The sequence below is a fragment of the Scyliorhinus canicula genome, chromosome 9, assembly GCF_902713615.1.
Source record: "Scyliorhinus canicula chromosome 9, sScyCan1.1, whole genome shotgun sequence".
NCBI classification, from domain to species: domain Eukaryota; kingdom Metazoa; phylum Chordata; class Chondrichthyes; order Carcharhiniformes; family Scyliorhinidae; genus Scyliorhinus; species Scyliorhinus canicula.
This window is the reverse complement of record NC_052154.1, coordinates 133,196,002-133,212,998: the sequence shown is the minus strand read 5'-3', so window position 1 is coordinate 133,212,998 and position 16,997 is coordinate 133,196,002. Positions and strand designations below refer to the sequence as shown.

General features: G+C 48.4%; 1 protein-coding gene across 7 annotated transcripts in view; it reads right to left on the bottom strand.

Moving 5' to 3' along the window:
- Positions 1–16,997, bottom strand: part of myrf (myelin regulatory factor) — a 380,450-nt gene that overhangs the window by 335,567 nt on the left and 27,886 nt on the right. The gene's annotated exons all lie outside the window — the stretch shown is intronic.

Sequence of the window (16,997 nt, the reverse complement as noted above, 5' to 3'; positions counted from 1 at the left end):
CAAAATTCACTAGACTCTGGGGTGGTCCCGGCGGATTGGAAATTAGCAAACGTGACACCACTGTTTAAAAAAGGAGGTAGGCAGAAAGCGGCTAATTATAGGCCAGTGAGCTTAACTTCGGTAGGAGGGAAGATGCTGGAATCTATCATCAGGGAAGAAATAACGAGGCATCTGGATGGAAATTGTCCCATTGGGCAGACGCAGCATGGGTTCATAAAGGGAAGGTCGTGCCTAACTAAATTAGTGGAATTTTTTAAGGACATTACCAGTGCGGTACATAACGGGGAGCCAATGGATGTGGTATATCTGGATTTCCAGAAAGCCTTTGACAAGGTGCCACACAAAAGGTTGCTGCACAAGATAAAGATGCATGGCATTAAGGGTAAAGTAGTAGCATGGATAGAGGATTGGTTAATTAATATAAAGCAAAGAGTGGGGATTAATGGGTTTTTCTCTGGTTGGCAATCAGTAGCTAGTGGTGTCCCTCAGGGATCAGTGTTGGGCCCACAATTGTTCACAATTTACATAGATGATTTGGAGTTGGGGACCAAGGGCAATGTGTCCAAGTTTGCAGACGACACTAAGATGAGTGGTAAAGCAAAAGGTGTAGAGGATACTGGAAGTCTGCAGAGTGATTTGGATAGGTTAAGTGAATGGGCTAGGGTCTGGCAGCTGGAATACAATGTTGACAAATGTGAGGTTATCCATTTTGGTAGGAATAACAGCAAAAGGGATTATTATTTAAATGATAAAATGTTAAAATATGCTGCTGTGCAGAGAGACCTGGGTGTGGTAGTGCATGAGTTGCAAAAAGTTGGTTTACAGGTGCAACAGGTGAGGTAAGGCAAATGGAATTTTGTCCTTCATTGCTGGAGGGATGGAGTTTAAGACTAGGGAGGTTATGCTGCAATTGTATAAGGTGTTAGTGAGGCCAAACCTGGAGTATTGTGTTCAGTTTTGGTCTCCTTACTTGAGAAAGGACGTACTGGCACTGGAGAGTGTGCAGAGGAGATTCACTAGGTTAATCCCAGATCTGAAGGGGTTAGATTACGAGGAGAAGTTGAGTAGACTGGTACTGTACTCACTGGAATTTAGAAGGATGAGGGGGGATCTTATAGAAACATATAAAATTATGAAGGGAATAGATAGGATAGATGTGGGCAGGTTGTTTCCACTGGCGGGTGAAAGCAGAACTAGGGGGCATAGCCTCAAAATAAGGGGTTTAGGACTGAGTTTAGGAGGAACTTCTTCACCCCAAGGGTTGTTAATCTATGGAATTCCTTGCCGAGTGAAGCAGTAGATGCTCCTTCATTAAATGTTTTTAAGTAAAAGATAGATAGTTTTTTGAAGAATAAAGGGATTAAGGGTTATGGTGTTCGGGCCAGAAAGTGGAGCTGAGTCCACAAAAGATCAGCCATGGTCTCATTGAATGGCGGAGCAGGCTTGAGGGGCCAGATGGCCTACTCCTGCTCCTAGTTCTTATGTTTTTATGAGTCCAGATGACCCTTTGTCAAAGCTATAAAACAGAGAAAGAGGGAAATATTTTTACTGTGAAGTGAGAATGAAAGATGAGTCATAGCCACAGAATCCCAGGGAAACGGGGTGCTAATAGCGACAGAAACCACGGGGAAAGAGTGCTAATGGCAGTCCCCAGAGAGAACAGAAGGTGTGAAAGGCCAAACAGCAGAGAAATTAACATCAGAGGGTAAACTGTGGCTGATATAGATGTGAGGGGAGGGGAAGGGGGCAGCAAATGGGAGAAAGGGAAAAGAAAGGTGGAAAAGATGGGGGGGTTAAATATATATAAAGGAAGACAAGAGAGAAAGAAATGGTAAAAGACAGTTAAAATGAAATGGGATGAAAACAAATGGGTCGAGGTGGGGTTGAGCTAATCATCTGAAGTTGTTGAATTTGTGTTGAGACCAGAAGGCTGTAGCGTGCCTAACCAGAAGATGGGATGTTGCTCCTCCAGTTTGAGCTGAGTTTCATTGGAACATTACAGCAGGTCAAGCACAGACATGTGGGCAATGGAGCTGGGTCTTGTGTCAAAATGGCAAGCAACAGGCTCCTGAATGCACACCAACCGAAGGTGCTCAGCAAAGCAATCACCCAGTCTGCGTTTGGTCTCTCTGATATAGAGGAGACCACATTGGGAGCAGCAAATGCAATGGACCAAATTGGAAGAGATGCAAGTGAAATGGAATGAGTGTTTTGGGCCTGGGATGTTAAGCATGGAAGAGGTAAAGGGGCAGGTGTTACACCTTCTGCGATTGCATGGGAAGGTGCCATGGGTGATGGGAGAGGTACTGGGTATGGTGGAGGAGTGGACTAGATTTTCTCGGAGGGAATGGTCTCTGCAGAATGCTGACAGAGGGAGTGAAGGGAAGATGTGTTTGGTGGTGGCATCACGCTGGAGTTGGCGAAAATGGCGGAGGATTATGCTTCACATACGGAGGCTGGTGGGGTGAAATGTGAGAACGAGAGGGACTCTATCATTGTTCTGGGAGGGAGGGGAGAAGGCAAGGGTAGTGGCACGAGAGATGGACTGCACACAGTTGAGGGCCCTGTCAACAGTGTAGGTGGATTCAAAATTGGTTTAGCTGTAGGAGATAGAGGGTGATGGCAGACGGCTGCTTGAGTGACGGGGAGCCATTGCCCAGTGGTGTACCACAGGGATCTGTGCTGGGTCCCCTATTGTTGGAATTTATATAAACAGTGTAGATGACTATGTGGGGGGTAGGATCAGTAAGTTTCCGGATGACACAAAGATTGGCTGGGTGGTTAACAGTGAGGCTGGGTGTTTTAGGTTACAGGAAGTTAGAGATGGGATAGTTAAATAGGCAGAAAAGTGGCAGATGGAATTTAACCCTGAAAAGTGTGAGGTGATACACTTTGAAAGGAGTAAATTAACAAGGAAGTATTCATTGATTGGCCTGACCCTGGGAAGTTCTGAGTAACAAAGGGATCTTGGAGTGTTTGTCCATCGATCTTTGAAGGCACGTTAATAGGGTGGTGAAAAAGGCATAAGGGACACTTGTCTTTATCAATCGAGGTGTAGATTACAAAAGCAGGGATGTCATGTTGGAGTTGTACAGAACTTCGGTAAGGAGAGCTGTGTGCAATTCTGGTCACCATATTATAGGAAGATTGTGATGCAATTCACCAGGACGTTGCCTCAGATGGAACATTTAATTAATGAATTCACCAGGATGTTGCCTGGGATGCAACATTTAAGTTATGAAGAGAAGTTGGATAGGCTTGGGTTTTTTGCTGGAGCAGAAAAGATTGAGGGGTGTCCTGATCGAGGTGGACAGGGTGGATGGGGAGCAGCTGTCACCCTTAGTTGAAGGGTCAGTTACGAGGGGACACAAGTTCAAGGTCAGGAGCAGGAGGTTCAGGGGGGATTTGAGGAAAAACCTTTTTACCCAGAGGGTGGTGATGGTCTGGAATGCACTGCCTGGGTGGGTGGTAGAGGCAGGTTGCCTCACATCCTTTAAAAAGTACCTGGATGAGCACTTGGCGCGTCATAACATTCAAAGCTATGGGCCAAGTGCTGGCTAATGGGATTAGTTAGGCCGGTCATGTCTTTTTCATGCGTCGGTGCAGACTCGATAGACCAAAGAGACTCTTCCACACTGTATTATTCTGTGATTCTGTTATTCTTTTTTTTGACTGAAATAGTTGTGGCTAAATTTCCTTCTTTGTCCTAGCAGGTTATCGCCTGGTTCATAGTGTTTATTCCAATTTATATCTTCAAGCTGTCTACCGAAAGGTAAATGGTGACACAAAAACAGAACTTTTGTTGTAATCCAATGTCATCTTTCCACAAATCCCTGCCTTTTGGAAAAATTGGTCAATCCACATGATACAAATATCAGCACACAGAATGTATTTTGAGGATGATACCTCAGTCCCAATTTTAACTTGGGGCGTGATTGTGCTGCATATGAGTGCGAGGTAACAATGATAATGCTGACGTAAAGCCCAGACCATTTCAACTCCCTGACTTCATTACCTTGTAGAGGAGGGCCTCCAGGTCAGAAGCGGTGGGAATCGAGAGTTGGTCAAAATGGTCCCAGGCTCAAAGGTGATGGATGTTACTGAGATGATTGCAGTCAGAGGATGGAAGAGGGAAGCCCAGGGCAGCAGGCGATCATTGAAATCCTGTCTCACTGTGGCCCTCATTGTACTTTTCAGACTGTTATGTGTCTGTTTTAGCAAAGTCTCAAATCTGGACAATTTAGTCACTGGACTAAATAGTCCTCTAAAGATCTTCAGCCAGTAATTATCAGTATTATCTCAAACTGCAATTTAGCTTCAACTGTTGCAAATAAAGGATGGAGGGAGGTAAATACCACCAGCTGCATAACGTGGTCGAGCTTTAAGACCTCCTTCCCCACCCTTAACAGTCATGAATTGTCGATTTAGTATTTAATCGGTGGACTAGAGCATTTAGAGTTTCGATTTCAGTCCTGGGTTTGCTTTATCTAGAGATAGATGGTTCAGTCTGGGCCCTTGAAAACTGAAAACAACAATGGGACAGTAAAGGAATCACACAATGTTACTCTGTTGACGCTTCATGAGTCACTATGTTTATGGTCCGATCGAGCAACTAAAATCTGCCATGTGTTGCCTGGCTGTTTGTAATGGTGATTAGCTGGAGATTAAGAGTGCTATTAGTTCTGCTGGGTTGCCTGTGAGGCATCACCGCAGTGACAAAATTGTCCCATCAACTGAATTTAACAGACCGATTAAACAGAGAATTGGTTACTTATTACTAGGTAGCCCCTCATCTACAGTGTAATAATTCCAGAGGACGCAGGCTGAAAGGCAAAGCAGGTTTATTATCGAACCTAATTTGAGTCGTAGACATGACGCACAATACAAAGTGTCGCAGTCCAGGACCATCGGGAACTACCGGTCTGGGATCAGTTTTAAGGCCTCCTCCAGACCCTATTGGTGAGGCCTCTGCTCACTGGGGAGGTGGTGGCGTAATGGTATTGTCGCTGGGCAAGTAATCCAGAGGCCCAGAGTCATCCTCTGGGGACCTGGGTTCAAATCCCACCGTGGCCGATGGTGACATTTGAATTCAATAAATATCAATTAAAAATCTAAAGGTAACCATGAAACCATTGTTAATTGTCATTAAAAACCCATCTGGTTCACTAATGTCCTTTATGGAAGGAAATCTGTTGTTCTGACCTACATGTGACCCCAGGTCCACAGCAATGTGGTTGACTCTTAAATACCCTCAGGGATGGGCAATAAATGTTGGCCCACTCAGCGCCACCCACATCCCATGAATGAATTAATTTTTTTTAACAGGAACTCCTACTCCACGAAGCCCAAGGAGAGATCCGCGTTGGCTATACGCACTCCAGGATGGTGCTCGAGGGAGTATTCGTAGATCGCCAGTAAGAAGGCCCAAAATTGGATCCGAGCAGAGACGATGAGGGAATTGTTTTGTCCTCTTTGAAAAACCCAGCAAAGGCTTGTGGTGTATTATCATGAGGAAATACTGGTGGACTTTTTTCACAACAAAAATAACGCCATCAATTTCTTTTCAGTCTGTAAATAATGCCGTTCAGTGTCCAGCAGCGTCCTGGATGCGCGGGTAATAGGCCTCCCCATGCCATCATCCCAACAATGTGGGAGGTCTGCTCCCAATCCATGGGGAGAGACAGTACATGTCAATATTAGTTATTTTGGGGATATGTAATGAGCCAGTATGATCGAGGACAGCAGTTGTTGTTTTACGTTCATGAAGGCTTTATCCTGCGATGTCTGCTGTGACCATGGTTACCATCTTTTCAGTGACATATGCAGGGGTGACTATAAGGTGAACGAATTGGAGATGAATTTTCCATCATAATTTATCAGGCCCAAAAAGGATTTAAACTCAGTTGTATTTAGCAGGGCCAGTTTCTCCTTGATGGCCTTGACTTTATCCTCCAAATAATATTGGACCTTCTTATTTACCCGGTACCCTAAGTAGATTACTTCTCCTGCCTGGAATACACATTTCTCTCTCTTGAGATGTATACCTGAGTTCGAAAACCGCCTCAAGACCCCCTCCAGGTTCGCTAGATGCTCTTGCTCAGTAGTCCATGATTAATACATCGTTGCAATATATTGCCACCCTCGGCAACCGTTGGAGAATATTTTCCATGACACGCTGAAAGATACCACGTGCCGAAACGACTCCAAAGGGCAGGCATGTACATTTGCACAGGCCCTTATGGGTGCTAATTGTGACCTATTTTGTGGATGTTTCATCAAGTTTGAGTTGGAAGTAGGTGCTCATATCCAGTTTAGTGAAGGTTTGACAACCTGCCAATTTGGCTAACGTGGCACATGTGCCGAAGGGCCGGCGTGATCTCTGAGGGTTGCCCGCTTTATGGTGGTCTGCTATGACCTCCAGAACCTGGTAGAGCAGCAGGGGGATTGGAGGACCTCTGGGAGGTGTACTGCAGTGCATCACCAGAGCTGTCGAGGCATCAGAACTGCATTTTGCCTCGCTGTATTGGGTCTCCACATCAGTCACCAGCCTCCGCACCGGCATCATTGCCAGGTCCTCAGCAGGCACCCATTATCCCTAAGAGACGACTGGCCATCCTGGAGTGGTCCTCAAAGAGGCTGGGAATGTCCGGCTGCCCCAAGATGTAGCTGTCTTGCACACTCCCAGGGAAGTTCACACACATGCATAATCTTCATGTGCTGTGCTGGAGGACAAGCCTAGGAAGGATTCGCAGGACCAGCAGGAGGGTGGAGGACAGACGGTAGCAGCAAGGGTCTGGCAGGTGCGGAGGACCAGGGAGGCCCTCATCCTTGCCTGCTTCACAGAGAACATGACTTTGCTGTCATTGCAATCCCTCTTTCCAACTCTCTTTTCCTCCTGCCCTCTCGCTTCCTACTTCCCCCCTTCACCGACCACCCACTTTCCGCCTTACCCCTCCCGTTCCCCCCCACCCATTTGCCCCCCCCTTCTCCCTAGCTCCCTCCCTTCTCCCTCCTTGGATGATCCATGCCCTGTGAGGTGGGTGGGGCTGGGGATTGGTGGTCGGCCCGCATTGCGGACGAAAGTGCCAGAGGAGTCATATTTCTTAGGTGCAAAATTTTGTAATGCTGTACATCTGTGTTCTGAACTGCCTCTCTCACCCAATGCTGCCACCCCACCGTCCCCATCTCTCCCGATCCCTCACCCCACTCCTCCCCCCCCCCCCCCCCTCATCATCCCCCTTTCCTCGCCAGTGCTCTCTCAGTGATCTTTGACCTTCTGTGCTCTACTCCTGCGTCTAGGTGTGTCCCCAGGAGACACATCAGAGGTGGAGGCAGCCTGTTGACTACCACATCTTATGGCCTTTAATGCCCCTGGCGGGCATTCTCTAGGGGCCCTGGGACCGGAGGGCCCCGCCCACTTGCTGGCGCACGTACCCAAAATGTCACTCTGTGCCGGGACGTTTCAGAGCATGTCCCGGTCTCTGAAGAGCATCGCCGAGGGCATCGACACCATGCTGCAGACATTGGGGAGCCACCAGGGCTGGCAGAGCCAGATGATGGCAGAGCAACAAGGGCTCGATCCAGCTGCCCCCATCCGGAGGACCACAGTGCCTTATGGGCATCACTGGGACGACGTGACGCTGGGTGCCAACCCAGCAATGCCCACCTGTAACTAGGACACCTCCCCCAGTCACCGGCACATGCGCTGAAGCGCCCTGGCAATGCTCACCTGTGACTAGGACATGCCCCGCAGGGCCTCATCGAGGTCCACATGGGAGTGGGACATACCCCCCAGCAACTGGGACACACTGTTGTAGCACTCAGCCATGGCCATCGCTGACTAAGCCATGCCTTGGACACCTCCACTCATGCTGCCGCATTGTGCACTAGGCTCTCGCACTGCGGTCGCCGCCCAGCTGTGTTGGCCTTGGTGACATGCAATGCAGCGCTGTCTCTCACACCCATAGCCTCTGGAACTCCTCCAATCAGCTACGTACCTACTGGATTGTTGCTGACATCCTCCTCTGAATATCACGGCTGCATCCTATCGTTTGCATCAGCGCCGGGTAAACCTGGTCCAGAAGCTTAGCATCTGAATAGGAGCCAGCTGGGTCCTGGGATCCAGCAGACCTCCAACCTCCATCTTGCCTCGGTGTTCCTGCCTACACCTGATGTGCATCAGCAACTTGTGTGGTGCTCACCAGATTGTGCCCCAGAAGCCTGACCACTACTGTCGCCTACCAAAATGTGTGTCTCTGCCCAGGCACTGACGGAGGGTGGGGGTGACAGCTGTGCCACGAATATGGTGGTCTCCTCGGGACTCCCCTCTGAGGTGTTCACATGGGAGGCTGAGGGGGGTGCGAGAAACTGTCCTTTATGGGCTGACAAAGCCGGATGGAGATCCTGCGGCAGAATCGACACGTGGTCAGTGGGATGGATGGGCCCGTCTGTATGGCATGAACAACTCACTTGTGACACGTCATTGGCTGGGGGCTGGTGGATCCCCACCTCTGCTCTGAATGCAAACCTCTACCTCGGTGACCGATCTGACCTCGGCCACTCCCGTGACCGCCAGGGCCTATTCCTCGTAGGGACTGAGGACTCTGATGCCCGGAGCCCCTCCACCCGTCCGGGCCCTCTCCTGTCTGTTGTGGGCCAACTTCTCCTGCGGGGGATACAGAGGAGGGCATCTTGAGCTGCACACTTCGTTCACGGTGGGGGAAGTATTGGGGGATAGGGAGAGTATGGGGGGATAGAGCATGGGGAATATGTGGGGATGGAGATTATGGTGGGGGTACCGGTGTTGGCGGCACTGCTGGACATGTGTCAGCCAAGGCACGGTATGGTGTTAGGCAGGGGCAGTGCCTGGCGCATGGTGGGGGGGCGTGGGTGGCAGGCGTGGGCAGTGCCAGGGGGCCGGTGCAAACCCACCAGTGTGGCCCAGTGGAGGTTGCTGATCTTCTTATGGCACTGGGTGCCAGTCCTCCTGGTGACACTCCCCGAGCTGATGGTCGTTGCCACCAGCTCCTCCCAGTCATTAACGTCAATGTTGCCACATTACAAGGAGAGCTTCAGAAAGTCTTTGAAGCATTTTATTTGTCCTCTCTGGAATAATAATAATAATAATCGCTTATTGTCACAGGTAGGCTTCAATGAAGTTACTGCGAAAAGCCCCTCGCCGCCCTCGAGGCTGGCTATTTGAGAGTTGAAAAAATGGGACCTAGCAGGGGAGACACTTTTAGCCATCTGGGCACAATATCAGTCCATCAAAGTTGATTTTGCAGGAGCTTTGCCTGAATGCTTGCACAGCTGGCTTCAAGAAGGACATCAGCGTTTTTCCATCTCTCCCATTGAATCAGAAGGATGCAGCAAAGTCATTACTGATGGACTGATACACTGTCGAGTGGTTCGCCCCACAGTACAGCAGTGTGGTGACGACAACTGCTCTGGCCACTGGATTGACTTGTCAAATACTCACTGCCATAGTTTGCTGAAGGCTGAGCTGATGCAGCTAATTGGGTGCTGGATCCCCTTGTCAATGGTAGCCTTTTGAGAGGCTGACAAGGTAAGAGAAATATTCTAGCGTGCACACCTACTTAAAAGTAATACTATGCATGAAATGGTACATGATAAAACATATTTTTGAGTCTATGATGAGTTTTCTTTTAAACTCAGAAGGACATTTTCAAGGAAACACATACCACTTCAGCTACCTGTGATGTCCTGAATCAATGTGAATCAATAAGGGCTAAGGACATTAGTAAACTCCAGCTGTTGAATTGACAATGCTATCACATTCACATCTGTGCCTCTGTAAAGATTCCCATTATTCAATGTTGATGAATAGCTGTTTGTTTTACTGCAGTTCTGAAAGATACACTAGTCTGTCCATGTTCAGGGCATCAGTTAGGAGTATTCACAAGCTATCTGCTCACAGATTATCGGGATATCTAAAGACTGGGGTACTGACTTTAATTGGCCTTTTAAGAAACAGGCAAGGTAACACATTGAGTCTTCTCTCACAACTCGGTTTGACATTAAACAGCTTTAGAAATGTGAACTGATCGTAGGAGTACGGCTCGAGTATGTTTACAGAAAGTAGATATTTATTTAGGTCCCTGTTTAATCAAAACAGTAGTCTATGAGATTATTATTATTTTATGTATTCAATAGGGTAGTAAAATATCTATTCCACCGGTAGCTATTCAGTCATCTATGAAAATAAAAATGTTGTGTTAGGTACACTGGTCTAACACTGGCTGTAACTGGATGCAGCTTAGATCAGAAAGATACTCCAGACCTTGAAGTTAGTTCAATCAGGTTTATTGAACTAATAGCACAGTTAGCACAGTTCTCTGAGTTTGACTCTCTGCTGACTTAAATTTGGTGACTCTGTCTGACTGAACCAGACTAGCTCTTCGCCACATGGTGGAGGGGTGAGATTGTAACAACACCCTTGACTGACCCTCAAGATGTTCATCAGTGGAAAGAGGCGGAGTGTGAGTGCCTCGTGTCTTTTATAGTCAGATCCCACCCCTGAGTGTCCTGCCTGCTTATTGGTCATGTCCTGTTCTCTGTGCCCATTAGCTGCTTGTCTGTATATCATTATGTGTGTGTTTGTGTGCCTGCATATCATGACAAAAACCATTGATGGTCCATACCCTGGATCAAGATTTGGCAAGATTATGCCCACAAAATCTGATTGTGATGTGCCTCTACTTTGGGCACTTTTCTATGCCATCCTGGGTCCAAAATGGTGTCTGTACCACAGGAGCACATTTCTGGTGCTGGCTGTGCCGGTTGCTATTCTGGGTAGATCATTGCACGGGCACCGTGAGTGGGGACTGGAAATATGTAAAGTAAACAGATTGTAATGTCAGTCAGCATGTAAAACTGATCTGATGTCAGTGATGCCAATTTCAACCCAAATGTTCCATCTAGTGCCCTCCCTTGATAATCAACTACTGCCTGTTGATGAGTTAGTGGAATCCTTTGATTGTTTTTCCCATTATTTAATGTTGCTGAAGTCTATGGAATTGATCTGGCACATGATGTTGGCCTTGGTTCTGACATCAAGGCCTCAGCTCTGTCATGGGTGCAGTAGTTTCTACCCCCTTTTGTGTGAAACATGACAGGGAGAATGCAGAGAAGGATAAGCTGCTCGGAGAAGGGCTTGAACAGGAGGCCGTGTCCACGTGGGGTTTTCAGGAAGCAACTCTCCTTCCTTGACCTCAGGTGGGGAACAGTGCGAGTGACATCTCTACTCCACTAAGGAGATGCTCAAAGAAATCCGCCATCTTGTTCAGCCTCAGAGAGAATAAGGACATCATTGCCAGTAAGGGTGACAATGGCCATTACTTTTTTTTGCGAAGGCTCCTTCCAGGCTGAAGTAGCTGAGATTTATTATATCTCCCAACTTGCCATCCATAATGTATAAGTGAGGTCACTGGGAGCTGAATACTGTTCATTTTTTCATACCAGAGAGAAGCACACATTTTTACAAGGATTACAAACTTCCCAGTGGTGCGATGTTCCATTGACTACACTCACATCATTTTGCGGCCATTGCATGTAATTTCAGTGATGTACCAAACCAGGAGGGATTCCAACTCTTCAACAGTCAGCTGGTGGGTGACCATTCAGCATATCCTACAGGTCAACGTCCAGTATCCTGCCAATGGTCATGGTGCCTTCATTCTGCAGCAGTCCACTGGACAATCAGCATTAAACCCATCATGAGAACCAAGATAGTGACTTATATTATTCTTTGATAATATTTCATTACTCTTTCCTTTATCTATCTAGAATGGTCTGATGGTGTGATTCTCAAGAAACCACCAATCTTCAACTTAAAACAAGATAGCTTTAATGAGTAACAAATTGATTAATATTGAGTTTGCACACTCTACAGAACTAAAACTAGTAATCAAGTAATTCAGAATAAAGTATTAGCTATTTTAAACTATACGTGCTAACTATGCTGTGATCTATCTCTCTAACACTCTGCTGTCTAGTCACTCCTGGTTCAAAGAGACCCAAGATCCTTTGAGTTCTCATTTTTATACAGGAACCTAGTGTTGCCATCTAGTGGCTGTGTTACACTAAGATGTAGTCATTAACCCTTTATACGTCTCTATATATACATATTACTGCAGTGACTGCTGGGCACCAAGGGCCACCTGGCTCATGAGTCTGGTTCACAACAAAGAACAATACAGCACAGAAAAAAGCCCTCCAAGCCTGTACCAGCCATGACATCACCCTTGGCCAAAACCCTCAGCACTTCCTAAAGCCGTATCCCTCTATAGCCATCCTATCCATTTGTCATGATGCCATTCGAACGCTGTTAATGTATCTGCTTCCACAACCTTTCCTGGCAGCCCGTTCCAGGCACTCACCACCCTCTGTGTAAAACACCTGCCTTGCACATCTCCTCTAAACTTTGCCCCACGGACCTTAAACCCATGCCCACTGGTGACTGACCCCTCCATCCTGGGAAAGAGTGCCTGCTCATCCATTCTATCCAACCCTCATAATTTTGTAGACCTTTGTACATGTCTGCAGCATTCATATAACAGGAGCCACTGTCGCGCCCCTGAATACCAACCATCTCAGTAATCCCAACAATGTATTGGGGAACAGACGGCTGGAGTGCTGTGAGACTCTGCAAGCCCCTTTGAACATTGACATAAAAACATAAAAATAGGAACAAGGGTTCTTTGAACCAGCTCCACCATGCACCATATTCATGTAAGCTGATCCACTTGTGGCCTCAATCCACTTTCCTTACTTGTCCCCAATACCCACCCCACTACTCCAATAGCCTTGATTTCCTTTTAGATCAAAACGCAGCCTTAAATATATTGAATGACCTGACCGCCATGCTCTCTGTGAAAGAGAATTGCCCGAGAGTAATTCTTCCTACCAAAGTGGACAGCCTTACATTTCCCACATTATACTATGTGTGCAAATGTTTGCCCCATTCACTAAACTTTTCTATACCCTTTTGCAAACACTTGATCCTCCTCACAACCTACTTCCCTACCTATCTTCGTATCGGCAGCAAATTTTGCTACAATACAGTCTGTCCCTTCGTCCAAGTCATCGATATAGATTGCAAATAATTGAGGCTCCAGCTCCTTGTGGCAGCCCACTAGTTAGTTTGCTAACCTAAAAATGATCCATTTACATGACAATGGTCCCTGTTAGTTAGCCAATCCTTTATTCATTCTGATTCATTATCTCCAAATGAAAACCTCTCCCCTTCTGCTTACCTTTTATGTGGCACCTTACCGAATGTCTTTTGGAAATCTAAATATGCTACATTTCCTGGCTCCCCTATAGCTACCCTGCTTGTTACATCCTCAAAGAACTCTAATAAGTTTGTCAAACTCAACTTCACTTGCACAAAGCCATGTTGACTCTGTTTGATTATATTATGATTTTCAAAATACTCTAAATGTCCCGTAATATTGAATTCCAGCATTTTTCCGATGTTGGAATTCAATGCTGGAGAGCTCTGAGGATGCAACCGTGATTGCGGCACAGCTGTCACCCCAGCCTCCACCAGCACAGATACACACACTTCAGTGGGAAATGTTAGTGGTCAGGTCTCTGGGACACAATCTGTTGAGCACCGCACTGCTGCTGATATACATCAGGTGGAGGCAGGAACTCCCAGGGGAAACAGCAATCAGAGTTCTGCTGGATCCCAGGACAAAGCTGGATCCCAGCCTGATGCTGAGCCTCTGGAACTGGGTTACCCGGAGCTGATGAAGACGATAGGGAGCAACCAGAATGTTCAGAGGGAGATGTCGGCTTCACTCCAGCAGATCCATAGCCAATCGGAGGAGTCCGAGAGGCTACGGGCGCAAGAGATGGCGTCAGCAGTGAGTGGCACTGAAGCTGACACTGCTATGGTAGCGACCTCAGTGGAGAGTCTGGTGCACAAAGTCGGCATCATTAGTGAAGGTGTCCAAGGAGTCACGCAATCGGTGACAGCCATGGCTGTGGGTCTCAGCGTAATGTCCGACTCGCTGGGGGATATCACCCAGTACCAGACTGACCTTGATGAGGTTCTGTGGGACATGTCCCGCTCTCAGTTGGGCATGGCCGAGGATCTGCGGAGCTGGTCCCAGACGCAGTTGGGCATGGCCGAGGATCTGCGGAGCTGGTCCCAGACGCAGTTGGGCATGGCTGAGGGGCTGCGGGGCATTTCCCAGTCACTGAGGAGCATCGCTGAGGGTGTCAACACGATGATGCGGACCATGGGACCAGTCAGGACTGGCAGAGCCAGATGGCGCAGGGACAGCCGGGGTTTGAACCAGCTGCCCCTCTGTCCCAAAGTGGACCCAGGGTCCTATGAGCAAAGACTTGGAGGAGGGGGCGCTGGGTGCCAACCTGGACCCGTCCTATGGAGTGGGGATGGTGGCCATCAGCTCCCCCAGGTTCCATCCCTCTGATGAGGCTGATTCTCATGTTAAGCATACGCGGCAGGGTGGCATGGCTGTGCATGTGCCATCGACAAGTGAGCCGGGGCCCTGTGGCCCAAAGCCCCCAAAGGACGCCTGCCAGGGGCACAAAGACCACAGGATGAGGTAAGCAGCTGGCAGCCTCCACCTCAGATGTGCATCCTGGGGAAACAACTAGACGTGGTGGTAGAGCTAGGAGGGCCAGGCATGTTGATGATCGCTGAGGGCACCGGGGGAGGGGTAAGGGGTGGGGAGGGTAGGGGGTGAGGGGGTGGCACCATCGGGAGTGGGGTACTGTACAGTACATTAAACATCTTTTTGCACAACCATTATGATGCCTCTGTCACTTACTTCCGAACGTGGGCTCACCTCCAGACCCTTTGCCATCTCAACAGGCATCTCCCCTTCCCTGTGGCACTTACCCATTCTCTAGCCGTGGACATGTCCCAGGAGCTCTGTCCCATCCCTTGGGTGTTCAGATGTTGCGTGTGTGGTGTTGCCTCCCACAATGTTCAAGCACAGTGTCCAGGCATCAGGGTGTGATTGGGATGCTAGGCAATGACCCACATGATGCATGGCCCACGGTAATCCACTTCACATTTGTGAAGTGCTCACTTAACCACGATTGCCAATTCCCTATTAGCAATACCCTTCAGCCGCGTAACCAGGAGCCTCAGAAGTCAGCGGGGGGTATGGGCGATCGGTGGGGTAGATAGGCAGGGACAAGGGTTGCCCCCGCAATGGGCACACACAATCCAGGGGTTGGCATGATGGTGTCACAATCGATTGCCCACTAGTTGCTCCCCCTGCACCTACACCCCCCCCCCCACCCCCATGGTGGCCTACCTCTGCGGAGGGTCCCCCACCCCCAGCCGAGGGTCTCCCATCCCCACCGAGCACTGGGGTGGCACGTCCAGAACCCTGGGCTCTTTGCCTGTGAGCAAAGATGGCTCCTCACCTCCCTACAGAAGCCCTTCTGCCAGGTTCACGTTTTTCAAAAGGAGTATTAATCAGCGCCAGCTGGAGCACTTGCTGGGGAGGCCGCTGAATGACGGGAGACCGTTGGATATGGGGTGGCTCTCGTTAAGTGTATGGAAATGGGGCTTAAGTGGTGATAATTAGTTTCTCGCCACACTATGGCGAGGTCCCGATTTCGCCTATGGAAGCGGTCCGGTTGTATCGCAAACTGTTTTGGCGCCTGGTTCGGATCTCGTTTTTGGCCTCTCCCGCTATTCAGCAGCCTTGTTGCACTTGAGTTAGAGCTTAACGAGGCCGGAGAATCACGCCCAAAGTTAACGGAAATCAATGGAATGTGGCAACCCTGCATGTGTGCAACAGTCAACAAATTGTCTCGTGGGACGCACTCAGAACCAAGATGGGCCGCATGTGACCCCTACGCCGCAGGTTGCCCAACACTGCTCTAAAGTACACACAGTGCCAGTATCTGAGCCGATGGTTGTGAGTGTGAGGTTGAGTGAGGGGGTTTCTTTGTCATCAGTCTCTTCTTCGTTCACTTCTTGCTCCTGCACCACTGCTTGTCAGGTTGCCGTTCTTGGGCATTTGAAATGTGAAAGGCACAGGGATATGGTGAGAGGAGGCTCGGAGGCAAGGGATGGGAGGTAGGGGAAGAAAAAGGTAGATGTTTAGACCATTTTTAGCTTCAAAATCAGAAGGAACTGTAGGATGAGGGAGAGGTGGGGTATAAGACGGAGGGTTAGGTGTGAGATACTCTCATCTTCTTGAGGATACTCTCCTCATTCATGGACTCTTTAATGATAGTGAGTACCAACTTCTCCACTGAAGTAAACATATGCAGCCAATGTTCCCGCAAAGTTGAGTGGGTGCACTCTCCACTGCAGCCTGATAGGTACAGCGCAGGCCTTGTTCTCTGAGAAATAACACATGTATACAGCCAACCAAAAGAAGTTAAATGACCGTACATAGCTCAATTTTAAAGGAAACATTGCATCCAGCCATGTCTGACCCCCACCAGTTGGATGTTGCTCCTGAGGTTGTTCACCATCTTCTCCTGCAAGGATGAGGCAATTATGTCAATGAACCACAGAAAAATGAGTGTGGTGCAATGTGTTTCAGTAATGTGCCTGACATAGTTGAATAACCGGCAGTATGTACAAGCTTGGGCTAGACTGCTGACAATGACTGTGACAGTTATCTGCTCCCACTGCCTTTGTAAAGTTTGTCTGGAGGGCTTCCTGATCCCTTGTGGACAGAGATCCCTCCTGTCCATATCCTCCGCCAAAGCCTCCAGTGCCACGCCAGAGGACTTCAGAGAACACTCTCTGTCCTGTTACTCCATTCCTCAGACATGGTCAGACATACCTTCCCAGCCATTTCCATCATGTATGTCAGTCAGAAGGCATCATTTCTTTTAGAGTAGGTTAGTTTTAAGTGAGGTTAATTTATTTCGATTTTGCAGCACCTGCTCAGGAGTACAGCTACTGAGCACCATGCTTACTGCTGGCTGCGTGCTCCAATCTTGATAAGCAGCAAGCTGTACAAAGTTTG